The 17,767-nt window shown below is 42.7% G+C and overlaps 1 non-coding gene across 1 annotated transcript; it reads right to left on the reverse strand.

Annotated features, from left to right (window-relative positions):
• Positions 1-14,754: 14,754 nt before the first annotated feature.
• On the reverse strand, positions 14,755-14,904 carry LOC147375732 (small nucleolar RNA SNORA62/SNORA6 family). Its single transcript, XR_015161717.1, has one exon. It is a non-coding gene; the product is annotated as a small nucleolar RNA SNORA62/SNORA6 family (small nucleolar RNA).
• Positions 14,905-17,767: the final 2,863 nt, after the last annotated feature.

Genomic DNA, 17,767 nt, shown 5'->3' on the forward strand with positions numbered 1-17,767 from the left:
ACTCTGTGTGTGAATTGAATGGGGCAGAAAGAGTAATCCTTATGGACTCGTCTTAGGTCAAGAAGACAAAACTTAAGGAAAGCTGAATATTAAGAGCTTTGTCGGAAAAAAAAATTGCATTCAGATCACAAGTTGTGCTTCCCATTTTGATTTTCAAAGTCCAGATTCGTTATGGTACACATGAAAAAATGTGATTCAGAACAAGAAAACTGCTTTGTAGAGGCTGTGTCCTGACAATTGAGGGGAAGAAGAAAACACAGCTATACAAAGAGCAACGCTTACTCCTGGGAGAATACAGGTCTTTTGCTCTAAGGAACCCAAAGAAGGATTCACAGGAAGAATTTGAACAGGCCACTCTTTATTTTGCTAATGGGTGAGTTTGGAACTCAGGAAAACAAGAAAACCTAAGTTACTTGTTAGGCTCAGAAAAGAAGTAGGCAGGTGACCTTTGACATCTTAGGCCTCCTCGTCTCAGTCCAAGTCCTCTGGCCCTGACCTCTTCACATTCCAATATCCTGAAGCCAGGCCCTGCCTGAGCCAAGGTTGCAAATTATCTCTGAGATGTGGATAAACATCCACTGCGTCAGTGTTTTTCAAGGTGTGGTCTAGGGACCACCTGCATTGGGGTTACCTGGAGAATTTTCAGAAATATAGGTTCCTGGGCCCCAGGAATTACTGGACCAGAGAGGAACGAGGTTCAGAATTTTACCTTTTGAACACATTGCTCAGGACTCTAGAAGGATGCTGAAGTTTGAGAATCACTGTGCCAGAGGCCACTTAGAGACCAGAGGAGTAAACTTCCCGACATTTCTTTAATGGATTCCCTTTAGTGAAAGGCATTAACTAAAATGTGAAAGCCTGTCCACAAATCCTTCACTAAACAAAAAAAGTCCTCCAGCCATTTTCTCCATTTCTCATGGCATCTCTTCACAGAGGGAGTATAGGAAGGCTTTGTCCTTTAAAATAAGTTCAGTGAGTACTTGAAAAGTCGTTTGGCAGGAGATGAGGGATGAGACAAAGGGGGAAGATTAATGACGAACAGAATCAGAGTCCTTGCTAAAATAAAAATGGATTCACACCCAACTTCTTATGAAGGCTAAGACATATGGCAGCTCATGTGGGAAGCGAGCGTGTTTAGTAGAAAGAGGTCCTGCTGCAGAGCTGTGTGATATAGGGGACAGCTTTCTCAGCCAAAAACAGAACATCACATGCTCTGGGAGATGCACCATCTCTCTGATGTGATGAGAGGCTGACTTTCTAAAACTTGAGCAAACTCTGCCCGAATGGCTTTAATAAGTTTAATGAGCTTCTCAGAGTTGAGATGATCAGGTTTTGGGGTTTAGATCTTGGTTTTGCTCTTATCTTCATGCGTGGCCTGACAGCCAATCATTTTCTGTGACTGTTTATGGAAGCCACTGATAGTTGAAGTTTCCTCATTTGTAAAGTGGAAGTCACAATCCTCCATCATTTCTGAGAACTGGGAGGAGGAAAGTGCTGGCCACTAGGAATCGTGTCTGAGTTTCAGCTACAAACCATGGACTTTTGAGAGACTTTAGCAGGAAAATGCCAGGACATACCTGGAGGATGTTTTTGTTTCCCTTTTTGTTTTTTAAAGGGAGAAAGAGCAATCCTTTGTACTTTGTGACCTGTTATGCACAAACCTTAAAGCAGCAAGGGCCGGACCCCATTCCTAGGGCTCATTCAAAGTTATAAATGCACAGATATACAAAGGATGTTTACAAATATGGCTTATTATGCTTACAGTAGCAACAACAGGAGTTCAGTTTTAGTCCGTGGAAAATTGCTGCTTAATAAGAACTTTCCCAAACCCATGTCCCCTTTGAGATAAAAATTTCCACACTAAGTTTCATCGCCCTACTAGAATTTCCTTTGGAATGTTTGTGCTAAATTCCTTTCTCCCTGATTGAAATATACAACACAAAATCTAGCTTCAAGACTTAAAAAGTAATGTACTGAAATGCACAGATACATAGAGACAGTGGGCTGAGGGAAGCAGCAGAGAGTTGGGGAAATGAATTAAACTCCCCAATAATTAAGAAATGATTTACTTGGCACATTCAGAATTTGGATTGCTTGAACAGTAGGGCAGTGTATAACTTCATTATGTGCCATGGGCAACCCCTGCACCAACTCAGTTTTGCTGCAAGAAGCCTTTTTTATTTTTTTGGTATTTCCTGACTTGGTATGTGCAGTTGTGAACTTAATTAACACACTAGTGATTCTGCACCCTCAGGGAAAAATGGTAAATTTTGTAAAATATAAACACAGAAAAAAAGAGAAAGTTTCTTTCCTTTCTGTTCATAGTTGTTTTTATTCCTTCTTTTATGTTATGCATTAGGAAAACATGAAAGGCACACACTTTATAGAGCCCAGTTCTGGACCCCACTAAGGCACGATATTTAGGAACTCCTCTAAATCACTCTTGTATCTTACAGACCAGTGGCCCCCAACCTTTTTGGCACCAGGGACCAATCTCATGGAAGACATTTTTCCCGTGGACTGGAGGAGAAGGGATGGTTTCAGGATGATTCAAGCGCATTACCTTTATCTTGCACTTTATTTCTATGGTTGTTACACTAGCTCCACCTCAGATCATCAGGCATTGGATCCCAGAAGTTGGGGACCCCTGTTGTGGACCATCCTAGCTGTTTTTGGATAAGAGAAAGCAGGGTTAATAGGTAGCAAAAATTAGCTCTTTCGATGATAGCATTGCATCTTATATGCCTTTTTTTTTTTTTACTATTGCTCTCATATGGAAGTAGCTTGAACAATTCCCTTTTGAATCAGGCCCTATAAATGTGATCAATATCATTATTTTCTTGAGGCAAGTTTAAACCAATAAAGTTGTCCAGCTTTGTCCCTCTTCTCTCCCACTCACCCTCTTAAAAAAACCAGGGAGAGTCACAACTTTGGCGTGGAGCTTGAGTGTGAAGCTCTGGTACAGAAAAGATCTATGAAAAGATGACATTTATAGATGAGTATATATGTTTAATTTCTTGTGTGTGAGTGTGTACGTAGATATATTTCTGCTTCTGTTCATCGAGAATACAACATCATAATTCAGGACATTTTGCTTTATCCAATGAAGAGTTTTTTTCAGCTCTCTTTAATTGGTAATTTAATTACAGAGCTAATTAGGAACAGAGTGGGTGTTGGGATTACAATGAGTGTCTTTAACTGGAAATTCTTACCGCTTACAAAGCAAGGAAGTTTTTAAATTATGGAACACCTAAATAATGGATTAATAAGTCAGTAAATACAACTGGATGAGGACAGATCATTCACATACCTGTCAATTGGCAAAACTGAATGGTGTGATCTCTCTCACTAAGTAATGATGACTCTGCCTTTCCGGCCTCTTGGGGGTTCTATGCTGAAGCCCCAGAGAATTTGCTTGGGAAACTCCAGGGCTTGAATTCCCCAGGCCAGACCTTCAGAAGAAGGTGTTGCAGCTGACAGATATTGGGGAGGAAATATGGTCCAATACTTAAGGGGAAGAGGAATTTTATTAGTAGCCTCTGCTTCTCATCTGTTCATAGAGGAAAGAAAAGGAAGTTTCTGTCTCTGCCTCAGTTTTCCTACTCCTCTGCCCACTGCAAAGGACACCTGTGTTCCAGGGCAGCACGGTAGCATTTGGAGGTAGTTGAAACATGGTCTGGGGCACAGGGGTTTTTAGCATAGACCAGGTGGCCCTTTGGGTCTGGTCTTGGGTTCATGAGACAGAGAGGGCTGTAGCTGAGTGATTTAAACCCATGCCCTGCCTGTCCCACCCATGAAATGAGGCGTTATGAGGGCTGAGCTTGGTGTGAGTGCAGGGTGGGGAATAACTAATAATTGAAACAGAACAGAGACTCTGTATTTGGAAAAGCCTTGTTGCTGATCTGTTTAGGGGAAACAATCATTTGTTCATTCATCAAACATTTAGGAATGATGTGTGGGTGGCTACTACCCTGTAAAGAAGCCTCACACAAAGTAAAAACACCAAATGTAAATACACTGTCTCTCTGAATGCAAAATATAGAGAGTTCCCTACAGGACAAATTTCACAAATGTCTCAAGAAAAAAAAAAAAAAGCTTAGATCAGAATTTCATCTCCTGGGCCTCCTTATTGGGAAGGTTCCATATGGAAAGGTGCGGAGCCAGAAAGGCCACAAGTCTGTGGGGAAAATGCTAAAGGCAATCCAGGTCCAAAGGATAATTTGGATGGATTACAGATTCACAGCTCTCTGCAATATCTGCATGGGAAGGTGTGTGTGACAGGGAGAAAGGAAGAAAAAGAGATAACTGGGGCTAAATCCACAGATAATCCTAAACCTGGTTTCAACCAACAGCCTGACTCAGGTTCACTTTCCCCCAAACTCTGGACCAGAACTACTGTCGTGAACTAAACTGATTTGAGCTTTGCTGGTTTCCTTCTGCTGCAAGTGGCATGGCCAAGAAAGGCCTCAGTGGGCCAGGTCAGGAAGAGGCCCGCACAAAACTAAGGGTTCTGACCGGTCCACAAACCGGCTGTGACCCGCCCTCCTCCACTCCCCAGCAAAGAGCAGCTTGAAAATGAAGGCAGGAAAGAACAGTTAGCTTCCCCCGAACAAAGGGTTACTTGCTGAAGGAGAACTAAAAAAAAAAAAAAAAAAACTATTTAATTTTAAATATGCCCTTTTTGAACTAATAAAATCATTGAGAAGCTGACCCTTCCCTAGGTCTTAAGTTAGTTAGTAAGTAAGTTAAGTCACTCAGTTGTGTCGACTCGTCGCGACCCCATGGACGGTAGCCTACCAGGCTCCTCTATCCATGGGATTTTCCAGGCAAAAGTACTGGAGTGGGTTGCCATTTCCTTCCCTAGGTCTTGGCAACCCTGAATTTTTTTTTATAAAATTTTAAATTGGAGGATAATTTCTCTACAATGTTGTGTTGGTTTCTTTCATATAAAAACATGAATCGCCATAGGTATACGTACGTCCCCTCCCTCCTGAATCTCCCTCCCACTCCTCTAGGTTGTCACAGAGCACCAGGTTGAGCTTCCTGTGTTATACAGCAGCTTCCCATATGAAGGAGTACTTCTATAAGCCCAAGGTTTTAGAACTATGGTCAGTTTCTCCTCATTCCCCCAAAGAAAGAACTTCCTGATTTTTTTTTTTTTTTTAACACTCTCACCCTAAATAACTCTTTTTGTGCTAAAGCTTCCACATGTTGGGCTAAGAAGGACAGATTCCTTATAATTTTATTTGTTTGTTCTCTGCCTTGCTTCAAAAATGATTTAGGCTGAGATGTCTCATGCTATCCGGCCCAAAGGAAAGGAGATTATGACCACCCAAATGGACAGAGGCTCAAAAGAAATAAATCAAAAAAGGTTCACCCTTAAATATTATCTTTTCATTAAATTATTTAGTTCACAGTTTCATCAGAACATTCTTTCATTTATTTAATAAATCCACCAATATCTATTGAGGACTTATGATGGGTAAGGGTCATATAATTTTAATCCAGACCCAATTCTTTCTGAGTTTCTAGTTAGACTGGAGAGGTGGTGTGTGCACAAATATTATGTTACTTGACAGAGGATAATAAATTCCATGTGTGAATGGCAGAGTCAGGAGAAAGCAAGCTGTCTTGCAGCTGAGCTAATCAAGAAAGCCTTCATGGAAGGAGAGGGTGGGGCTCAGGTTGGGTCATAGGTTAGGGAGGAATCTGATAGACAGGGTTGAGGGCAGGGCATTCTGGACAGGGGCTTACATTTACTGAACACTTACTTTTTGCCAAGAACTTTATATACATCCAACTCATTTAATTTTCACTACGACCCAAAGAAGAATGATTATTTTCCCCCAATGCAAATTGTAACAATAATCAAGCTTTGTTAGGCATTTAGTATGTGTCAGGCATTTTGGCTAAGTGGTTTACATGGATGGATTAAGTCTTTTAATCATCAAAGCAGCTCTTTGAAGAGGGTACTGTCATTTTTATTATTCTCATTTTACAGATGAGGACGTCAAGGCACAGAGAGGTATATAACTTGCCCAAGTTTACCCAGCAAGTGAGGGGCAGAGCTGTAGCTCCAGGGCCCTCCTTCACTTTTAATTCTGCCCTCCTATTTCCCATAGGAAAAGCCACAGAAGCAGGACGACCTAATGAAAATGTCTAAGAATTCACTATTGACATTTGTTGAGAATATGTTTGCAAAACTCACACAAATTGGAACATTTTAATAGTGACCGACCTAGGAAAACATTTAAGTTTTATGCTTAACAACCCATGTTGAAACAGAGGTAAATGATAATTTTCAACTCATGACTTCTTGTCTCTGCTGAGTTACGGAGCTGTGGTGGGTAGTGGAAGCTCTGGAGGTGGGGGTGGAGGAAGCGGGGAGAAGAGAAAGGGTAGGTGTAGGGGAGATGTTCGAGCAGCATGTCTCTAGTGATGGCCCAAGTAATGTTTTTCCCCAGAGCACCGACCTCGTTCAGATTATTTGAGGAAGTCTTTTTGCTGAATGTGTTGATGCAGAAGGGGTGGAACTGGATGGTCAGAGGAGTGTGTCTGGCCATGTTGCCTCCAGAATGGAGCTTGTAATGTCTACAGCCACCTGGGTCACTCCTCGGATTTCAATCCTGTACGAATGATCTTGATAGCTCATTTGTTCTAAGAGTTATGTGAGAGGTGAAGGATTCAAATAGCACCCTTAAAGGGTAAATGTTATTTGTAATTTTGTCTAAGGTCCTTGCCTAGCGTTCTATAGCTTTCAAAGAGCCCTTGGGCTCTATCACTGGATCCCACAGACTTAGCAGAGAGAACAGGGCAATTGATAGGTAAGGAAATAAGGCTGAGAAACTTAAGTCAGTGGACTAAGGACACAGGTCTCAGGATTGGGCCCGGTGCTCTGCCTCTGGTACAGACTCTTTCTGTGATGGTCACTATGTTCAGTGAGCTCCCCCCTCATTTCTGATGGAACAGGGCCTGGGTGATCAAGATGGGGACAAGTAGGGAGTTTAAACTTGACAAAAGCTGAAATTCTGGGGGAGAAAAATGGCCAGCCTCCTCCAGGTGGAGAAGGAGAGGGAGACTAGATCAATAGAAAGAATTCAAAGCAGAGAGTAGCTTCATTGTTTTCTTTTTTTAAATGGGGAAATATCATATTCAAAGTCTTGGAGAGAAAACCCTAAACAGAATCCCTGAATCCAAGATCTTAATCACCTTGGAGGGAAGGAATCTCAGTGGAAAAGGAAACTAGCATCCGTGTGTTCATCGGACAAACCTTTTCACAGACAATGCTCTGGAACCAGACACCGAGATGAACGAATGTCTTATTCTTTTCAGAAGCCATGGTGAGAGTGAGGGTGGGTAGAGAGACAAGGGACAGCACAGGACAGACTAGAGGAACTCTGTGAAGAAGCCAGGAGAGGACAGAGGAGGGGCACCAGCTACTCCAGTGGACCGACCCAGCATTTTCTAGATGCCTTTATGTAGGATACTTGAGAGCAGCCTCACATCCTGTGATATAGGCATCACCACCCAATCTTCAGAAGAGAAAATGAGGCTTACTGAGGCTGAGAAACTTGCTTCAGATGACATGATGATAAAGGGGAGAGGAAGATTCAAACACATGTTTGATTGACTCCAAAGCTTACACTGTTAAAATGTCCACATTCTGAGTGAGAAAAGCGATGGTCATTTTTAGCTATTCCACCTGTGAATAGTGTGGCCTATTTTCTCCGTGTAAAGGGAGAACAGAAATGGCATAGGAGTGGGCTTTGGGTCAAAGGTGAGCCGATGCATGGCAGAATGGAAGTTTCCTTGCATTCCTTCCATTGCATGGAAGTTCTGACAACTAACTAGTACATTTTGCTGATCTTTGAGCCCAGATCTCTGAGTGGCAAACCAAGAGTCCCAGAAAAGAGAACTCACTGCTGTGCTGAGCCATGCTATCTTTCTCCCCCTGCTCAGCTTTTTAAATACTCCTTTAAGGGGATCTATTGACCTGAGTATTTTAAGAAGAAACACGTTCATTGGCTTGGTGACCTTCACAGACAGGACATGAAAAGTTGTGTCCCAGTTGTTTTCCAGGAGGCCTGTGTTGGGCAGGCCGTGTGTTTCCTGGGCTTACCCCGCACCCAGCATCTGGAGGCCCATGGCTGGGGCGGCAGTGTGCAGAGAAACTGCTAACAGACACCTGGCCGCCTGAGCCTGGGCACTGCGGGGGTTAACTTCAAAACAGCTTCCCACCCTTGGATAATTATTTTGTCAGAAATGAAACCTCTGGTGTTCTCTGGCCTCATTTTGATACCTGCCATCCTTCCTTTCCCTCTTTGGAGTCCTATAGTAATGTCATTAAAGTCCCCGGAAAATGTCAGCCGAAACCAAGGTTTCTGTCGGTTATAACCTATGAAAAATGTATTGGATTTAATATGTTTGGTTTGGGAAATCAGTTTTTGTCCACTATAACCAATTGTCCATAATAACCATGTCTGTTGTAAGTGGCATGCACGGTAATAACCCTCATATAAAGGGTAAAATGAAAGACAAACCGTTTCAGATGGTAGCTGGAGCTGTATCAATATAGATCACTGCCTACGTATATCAAATGATTGATGGCCATTTTTAAGGCTTTTTCAATTCAGTGCCAGTGCTGTCTAACGGCAGTAAAGCACACAGTATTTGCTGATACCCTTCCTGATAAGCCGGCTGGTTGCAAGTGAGAACAACTTAAGGAGTGAAAAGGCACTGGGAGCCATCTCTTTCAAATGATCCATTCTCAATGTCCTGGTGGGAGGACAGTCCTCACTGCAGGAGACGCCGTAGGCTGGAAGCAGGCAGCTGATCGGCAGCAGGACACCTGTGCCCGGGTCCCGGAAAGGGGGCCATCTCTCTGAAGCTGTCCTCGCAGCTGGTAAGGAGGTCAGGAGAGGGTGAGATGTGACTTTGAGGGAGAGGACCATTTTGGCTTCCTTTGCCTAAGGATGGCAAACACATATGTACTGTGCGGAGCTTGTTATATTTGTTCATTTATTTAATCCTCAGATAAATCCCATAATGTCTGAACTCCCGTTAGTCCTGTTTTTACAGTTGGAGAAGTGGAGGCACACAGAGGCTAAGTCCCTTGCCCAGGATAGCAGTTAGTGAGCGACTGGGCTCAGAATCACACCAGGTCCCCTGGATCTGGAGTCTGAGCATTTTAGCCTCTAGGCTGTTCCATCTTTCAGGTCACAGAAGTGTCTATGAGCTCCCTTATAGGTGGAACCTAAGATAGCCAAACTCATAGAAGCAGAGAGTAGAATGGTAGTTATCAGGGGCTGGGGGTAGGAGACACAAGGAGGTGATGGTCCAAGAGTCTAGAGTTTCAGTTATGCAAGATAAATACATTCTGGAGACCTACTATACAGCATAGCACCCATAGCTCTCAATACTGCATTGTAGACTGAACTCTTGCTAAGAGGGTAGATTACGGCAAATGTTCTTGCCACCCACAGACAAAATACTAAGAACAATACAATGACGACCACTACTATTACTACTACTACTAATGGGTGCAGGAGAAAATTCAGGACATAATGGATTAATCTATGACCTATGATTATCTATGGCAGGATAGTGGTGATGGTTTTACAGGTCTTCACTTATCTCCAAACCCACTGAGTTGGTATATATTAAATATTTGCAGACTTTTACATGTCAGGCTTACTTTAACAGAGAGTTTTTTTTTTAAGTGTATGGATATTGAACTGTGATTTCTTGGGGTAAATGTTGAAATCTCAAGAGGCTGTTTGTTGCTGACATCCATGCCCACAAGCACCTGCTAATACCCTCATGTTGGTGGAGATGCCTTCACTTTTCTTCCAAGCCCTTCCTCAGTGCCAGCTGACAACCCTTACTCTCCCCCGTGAACAAGCACCAAATGTGACTGTTCAGTCCAGGCACACATGCCCCCCCACACACATGCCCTCACACACACATCCTCTCACCCACATGCCCACAGGAACCTGCCCCTCTCCTGCACGATGTATTCATATTTACTGTAAACAATTATTTGCATAATTGCCTTTGAATGTAAGTCTCTCAGAACAGCCCATACACTCCTGAAGGCAGAGATCATTTGTCTCATTCACAGCTGCCCCTCCATTATAGCTTGACAATGAGCTTGGCACACAGGAGGGCTCAAGAACTGGTAAAAAATCAGTAACATGAGTGAAATTCTGGAAACTTCTGAATTTCAATAATTCAGAAATTCAATTCAAAATTCTGAAATTCAGTACTGGAAGGAAAGAAGATATTTTATCTGGCCTTCCTGTCCTTTATCCAGAATAAGAAATGTGATAAATCGAAAGGATTTTATCCTTATCGAAAGGATTAGTTTCCTTAAAATATCCACGCCTTTGTTAAGGAAATGAAACTTCACAAATGCCAGAACTCGCCAACATAAAATAAGTGCAACTTTCAAAAGTATCTGAATTCCAGATACACTTGCATACACATGCATGTTCACGTGCACCCAGTGTGTGCCCTGTTAAACCCACCATGCCCACACAGCTGCTTTCACGTCCTCTGTGAAGCTTCCTTCCTCCTGGGGAGCAGGCATCAAATGGGTTACCCCTGTGTCTCCGAGGAATCCTCCTGACATTCACTTGCTTTGGGAACACATGCGGACACTCACAGTTTAGCACATGGGCCCTGTCTTTTCAGCTGTCTTTTAATCTTTGATAAATTGAACAAGCGTGGAGAACTTGTCGGTGACAACCAGCTTGGCTAAGACTGCAGGGATGAAAACCATGTCAGTGGAGTCCCTGAAAGTCCTCCAGTGTGCTTGAAGCATATAAAGAGAACCCTTGATCCCGGCTATCAAAGGGTGCAGAAAGATCAAGAAGAATCAAAGCTGATGGTGTGCCAGAAAACACCTGCAACAGAAGGTCATTACTTCCCCTCGTTAAAACAGCCTCAGTTCTGGGGCCTGATCTGAAGCTTAATTGAAATGTTTCAAACAGTGGATTATAACGAAGATGAGGCATCCCCTGTCCATTTCATGACCTTTTCTAAGAAAGGCAGATTGGTAATAAGGCAAAAAACCCCTGAGCGATTGCCTGAAGACAGCCAAGCCTCTTAATGATATGAGCTGCAACACCTTTCTTGGGAAGGAGGACCTGCCCAGGGTGTAGAGCCAAGGAAGCCTCCACAAGAGGGCAAGAGGACCTTGGCCTCCCAGACACTCCCCTGGATCTGCTTCCCCATCCCCATTTCTGTGACCTTCCCTTCTCTGAACAAGAACAGAGGGATACCAGATGCAATACTACCTCTGGGATAATAATCGTCCGTTGTTCCAAACGTTATTCTTGCGGTGTAGAGGGTCCATCACCCCATCACGCTCCTTTCGTAATCTTTCTATCTAGCTTGTGTCATCACACATGACCCCGTTGATAGTGGAAGATGAGGAAGGCCCTCCAGGTCCGCAGAGGATGGGACCATAGCAGGAGGGGACGCTGGCAGGAGATAACTCAACTCAGACCTTATCAATTTTTCTGTATCCTGAAAAAAAAAATCACAATGCTGCTGCCACTTATGCTTTTCACATGATAATAAATTGCAAGTCACATTTTGCCCAGAGATTTAAATGCTGTGTGGCTCTCTTCCCCTTTTTTGGGTGTGATTATCTGCCCTGGCAATGAAGTCCACGTCTGAAGTCCTGTGATTATCTCAACCTCCAGCTGGCGCATTGTGAAAGTCACTGTTTTGGGGATATTGTTGCAGCTGTAGATAGGAAAGCTTTACAGAAGTTTCTAATCCTATATTCATCTCTGCTTTGGACTCACCTGTCCTAACCTGCAGGGTTTCAGTTTCTTAGGTGATTGCTCAGATGCTTCTCTTTGGGAACCCTCTAAGACCTTGTTTTGCAAAGTCTGATCCACAGCATCAGTACGTGTTAGAAATGCAGAGTCCCAGGCCCCACCCTGGACCTGCTGATCAGATCTGTGGCTTAACCAGATCCCCAGGTGATTCAGATGCAGATTAAAGTTTGATAAAGATCTTAGGAAGAAGGCTTCCCAGGTGGCGCAGTGGTAAAGAATCTGCCTGCCAATGCAGAAGGCATAAGAGACGGTTTTGATCCCTGGGTCCAGAATCATCCCCAAGAGAAGGAAATGGCAACCTGCTCCAGTATTCTTGCCTGGAAAATTCCATGGACAGAGAAGCTTGGTGGGCTACTGTCCATGGGGCTGCAGAGAGTCAGATACAACTAAACATACAGAGACTTCACTTTAGGAAGGAGAAACTTTCTTGGTTGGGTGGGTTTGAAAAATCATGCTGAACATTCCTGGGCACAGAACACCTTTCTAAGATGAGATTTAGTTAACCCAGTGCTGAGTGGGCCCAGAGGGATGCTCTGTTTCTCTCATACAGTTCTAATGAGAAAGGGTTAATAAGTTCTTCAACAGCTGGAGCTATTTTGCAATCAAGAACCAACATAAAAAGACAGCAGGCCGGGCACAAAGGCCAGCCTGCCAGAGCTGTCGGATTAGAGCTCCTGAGAGAGCCTCAGAGAAAGTACTAGTCGTGACTTCTGACTTTATTAAACTTTGTGTGGTGGCAAAGTGTGTTTGAACTTCACTAAATCCTCCAAATAAAAGACTAGCTTCAACCATCTGGTTCTCTAGGATGAAATAATGTAATTCAGGACAGGCAATTATCAATAATTGTTTTAGGACAGTTAAGAATGGAAACTCTTAGTCCCACCTGCTCTGTTTCCCTCTTGAAAGTATTTTTTCCACTAAACCTTTTGAGTGGAAAGTTGAACCAGGAAAGTTTTTTTATATCTTGCTTTGGGTGTTGATTCTATCTCATTTAATCCTAGTATAACTTTGCCTTGAGAATGCAAAATTTGCTCCCCCTGAACAAATATACAATCTACCTAGTTTTTTTTAACTTTGCTTTCATTATTGTCTACATTTATGTTGTCTTTAAATTGGTCCTTCATTCTTTTCTTCCTAACTTTCAGTCCCATGATATTTTGGGGTTCTCTTCATCATATGCAACACTTTTCCCAAAACATTTTCCTATTTTTCTTTCCTATTAGCCTTCCAAACCAGATATACTGAAAAAGCATTTATTGTAATGTCCATAAGGACTCTTCTATTGAGATATATCCTAATGTTATTTTATATAATTTTATAAACAAGAAACCCAATTTTCAATCTGTAGCCCTTACTTCCCCAGACTCCAGAGTTTTGGGGTTACTTTCTCAGGTACATCTTCTCTGGAGATTTTCTATGACTATGAGTAAGAACAGAGCCTTATTTTGAACTCTAAGTTCAGAGTTCCTGGATGATCTCAGGGAAATCCTGTCATCTGCCAAGTGCATTTTTCTTACCTGAAAAGTGAGGCAAGTGCCATCTCCTTAGCTTCAGGAAAGTGAGAAGGCTAATGAGGAGGCAATGAAGTCTTCAAGCTTGTTCTCTACAGAAACAAGTGCCCTGAACCTAACCTGCTTCCTGTAGAATCTACACTGTCCTTGTGATGCATCTCCCCTATCTCCTCAACTGGTCTCACTGAACCAGGCGCCTGAATACCGCAGGCTGTTTCAGCCCTGTCTGTGAGTGCTCTTCCTTCTGTGGGATAAGCTTTCCCCCTTGCCTGCATTAGACCTCTTTCAACGTTTGCTGTCAACATCCCCTTTTTTGAGCAGCCCTCCCTGATTTTCCCCAGGCCAAGTTCACTACCCCTTCCTTGGTAACCCCCACTGTTCACTATACATTTCTTCATCACTGAATCTATCACCTACATTGTATATTTACCTACATTGTGCATTTTTTTCCAAAGGCATTTTTCTGCCTTCTCAACTAAACATGAGCTTTTAGAGTCAAATATTGTGACTAATTCATGGCTGTGTTCTCAGGACCTGGTTTGGCAGTTTGGCAAATGATTATGGAATAAATGAATGCATGGCCTTCTAGACCAGGCTGCGTCTGGTTACTATAAAGAGAGTTTTGTATAGGACTCTTCGGTTGCAAGCAACAGAAACAAACTTGAACCTCATTATGCAAAAAGGAGAGAATTTGTTATGAGTTCCAGGATGTCTCATGGAACCCAAGTGTAGGAATGCAGCCAGACTCTAGGACAAGAATGGAACTAGGTACTTTTTTTTTTTCAAAGAAACTATTTTCCATCAAGTGAATTTCCATTTTAAGAGTGTGAAAAAACAATTTAAGACCACTTAGCAATTTTTCCTACCCATTCAGTGGCCTGAGCAGTGGGAGCTGCAGACCAGTCTGCAGTGGCAGGCTGAGCACACCAGTCTGCAGTGAGGAACTACTGAATAGGTGCAGAAGACACCTGCAAGCCTTCAGACCAGTCCACCATCTCAGGCTGAGCAGCAGTGAACTCTGGAGCTGGAGTGGGACATTCACCCTGAAGTTCCTCCTTGGTCACAGCCTTCTCAGCTGTCTCCTGCTCTTCCTTTTCAGTCTGCTCAGGATCTCTGTAGAAGCAGAGATCAGGCATGACCTCCCATGGGTGTTCACAGAAGATGGCACCCACACGTGTGCAGGACTTCCCAAATGAGCATCCACCACATCAGACCCACTGAGTGAGCTCCCTTCCTAGGATCTTACAACAGGATACATCAAGTTAGTCTGAAAACAGAAGGACCAAGTAATGCCTGAGAAGAGTAGGAAATACTGGGGAAAAGCAGAAGAAAGCACAGGCTATTTTTAAAATGTCTTCATCTCTCCTTAAAGCTCTCATATGTTAAAATTATACTTTTATAGCAAGTATTACTATCAAACTCCATACTTTAGGCCAGAGACCCTTGAGGTGCTAGAGAAAAACTTGCTCCTCATTTAGCACACTGCCTATACTTGTGAGTTCATCGGCCAGTGGCTTCAACGCTGAGCTCTAACAATGTGCAGATGGGGCTAGAAACTTAGAAAGGTAGCTTTATTTCTCATTTTTGCTCCTATGTATTCATTTGCCACCTCCTTCTCCTCCTCTTCCTTCCTCTCTCTTTCTTTCCCTCTTTCTCTCTCCCTCTCCCACAGACTCCCTATGGGTTTCTTGTTTTCTCAGATCACATGAAGAAACTATGTGTTATATGTCTAGGCACCTATGCTGCTGCTGCTGCTGCTAAGTCGCTTCAGTCGTGTCCGACTCTGTGCGACCCTATAGACGGCAGCCCACCAGTCTCCCCCATCCCTGGGATTCTCTAGGCAAGAACACTGGAGTGCGTTGCCATTTCCTTCTCCAACGCATGAAAGTGAAAAGTGAAAGTGAAGTTGTTCAGTCGTGTCCGACTCTTCGCGACCCCATGGACTGCAGCCTACCAGGCTCCTCCGTCCATGGGATTTTCCAGGCAAGAGTACTGGAGTGGGGTGCCATTTCCTTCTCTGAGAGGGAATTCTAGATAACAGGAAAAGAACATATATAGAAAATGAGCAATGAGTATTCTTTGGATGAAAAACCATTGAAAGATAGATTGTTTTGCAGTGGCACACGGAATGGCTCATAAACTGAAAAAAGCAGATGCAGGAAGAACAATTGGGAATCTGTCAAAATTATCCTATATCTAGTCCACCACAATACTCTGTTGACTTGGTCTACCAATTTCTCTCCATCTCTGCTATCTCTGTAGCTTCTCTCAGTCTTCTCTCACCTGAACACTGCATCAGCTTCCCAAACATCCATTTACATCCACTCTTGCCCTGCCCCATACATCCTGGAGACACCACAACCGGAATGGTCTTCACAAAATGAAAATCTGATCACATTGTTTTTCTGCTTCTCACTGCTCTTAAGATAAAGGTGAATAGCTTGGTTGCTATGACCTTATGTGGCCTTGTCTTGGTCTGCCTGTCCAGCATGATTTTGAATCACTTTGCTCCTCACTCTTGTAGTTTTCCCTGCAATGTTCTTCTCTGACTCTTTTGACTGTGCCATGCTCCCTCCCAAATCAGGGCCTTTGTATATGCTGTTCATTCTGTCTGGCAGACTCTTCTTACCACTCTTCGTCCTTTGGGAATAACTCAAGTCATTTTCTTGGGGAATCATTCACAAACTTCTCGAGTATAGGCCAAATCCTGTTATTACATATCTTCAGACTCTTATATGCATTTCATTACCATGATCTAAGCTAATAATTATTTCCATGACACTCTCACTCCTCCGTTAGACCATAGTCTCCATGAGGGAAGGAATACATCTTTTTTGCTCACCATTATATTCTTAATGTCTGTCTTAGTTCCTGGAATTCAACAAATATTGGCTGAGTGAGTAAGTAAATAAATAAGTGAATAGGAGTCTGAATAGTGATGGTGGCACTAGAAATGGGGAACATAGGGTCAATGCAGGCAGCTTAGGGGATAGAATTAGCGTGGAAAAGAACATGGTTTTAGTGTCAGAAATCCAGGGTTTAAGTCCTGACTTTTCTATCAATTGACATAAATTATTTTGGACCAGTTCCTTAGCTATTTTTAGTCTCTATTTCCTAATCTTTAAATGGGAAATGGTACCACTTGTCCCCAAAGGGTAGCAAAGAATGAATGAGAGAATGTACACAAAAGTGCTTTGTAACCTATGAAGCTCTTCACGAATTTATCTGTTTTATAGCCAGAAATGACCTTAGAATCTTATCTGAACTCTGGCTTTATAAATAAGGAAAAAGAGACGAGAGGTTAAAGGACTTTTCCAAGATCACTTCTCTGCTTCGTAAAAATACTAATGATGGTAATGATTTTGATATTAACATTGCTTGAGCACTTTCTGTACACTAATCACTCTACCAACATAATCCTTCCTGACCTAATCACTGCTATAAAGCTATCCCACAGAGATGATTCCTATTATATATTTAAGGGTACCCGTTGAAGAGTCTGGGAAGCACAGATGAGATGGGATGAGAACTCGCTAGTCCTGGCTTCTTGTGTGTCCATGGATTGTTCAACTCTCTTATCATGGGGAGGAAATGGGAGAGTCAGACATGTCTCCTAGTTTCTGAGCTTTATTTGACCACTCTCTGAGTTAGATGAGAAACTCAAGGTGGGAAAATATGAGTTTTCTTTTTGTGAAGATGAAATTGTGATATTTTAATAGGACCAATTTTAAATGAAATTACTGAAGTTGCCAGAGTAAGAAACAAAACCCTTGGGATTTTTTCACTGGTATTTCAAGCTTGTGAGGATTTTATTTCCACTTATGGAAGAGAAGAATGAAAGTGTTTATTATTGTGAAGTTCTTTTATAAGACATGTTAAAATGTGAAATTCATAATTTTATTGCCGTATTCAGTATGACATGCAAATAGGTCTTGATTATGAGTTAAACAAAGCAAAGTATGTTATTTTTAACCACTTATTTTTATCGCGATACTGCAGTTATTGTTGCCAGCTTCCCCAAGGCAGGAGGGTGTGCTCCGTCCCTCTCTGTTCCTTTGTTCCTTTGTTCCTCCCTCCTTCTGTCCTTCCTTCCCTTTTCTCCCATTCCTTCTTGTGGTATTTTACCCAGTCAAATTTTATTCACCAAAATATGTACAAGAAACAGCTATAAGCGCGTTTCCCTCATAGGTTGTCTCTCAAGGATATGGTATCTTTGCTGCCCTGCATGTTAGTAGCCTGACAGCTTATTCACTCAACAAATATCTATTGAGTTCACTTACTTTGAACAGTGATTGAAGAGGAAGGCAAAGGGCAAGAAAAATGAAGGAGATGAAGCAGACAACAGGGTCAGACTGGAGAGATGATGATGATGCGCCGCCCCCCCCCCCCCAAACTACTACCATACAG

The sequence above is a fragment of the Bos grunniens genome, chromosome 3 (assembly GCF_055505025.1).
Source record: "Bos grunniens cultivar Pamir isolate PY7600 chromosome 3, Bosgru_T2T1.0, whole genome shotgun sequence".
Classification (NCBI taxonomy): domain Eukaryota; kingdom Metazoa; phylum Chordata; class Mammalia; order Artiodactyla; family Bovidae; genus Bos; species Bos grunniens.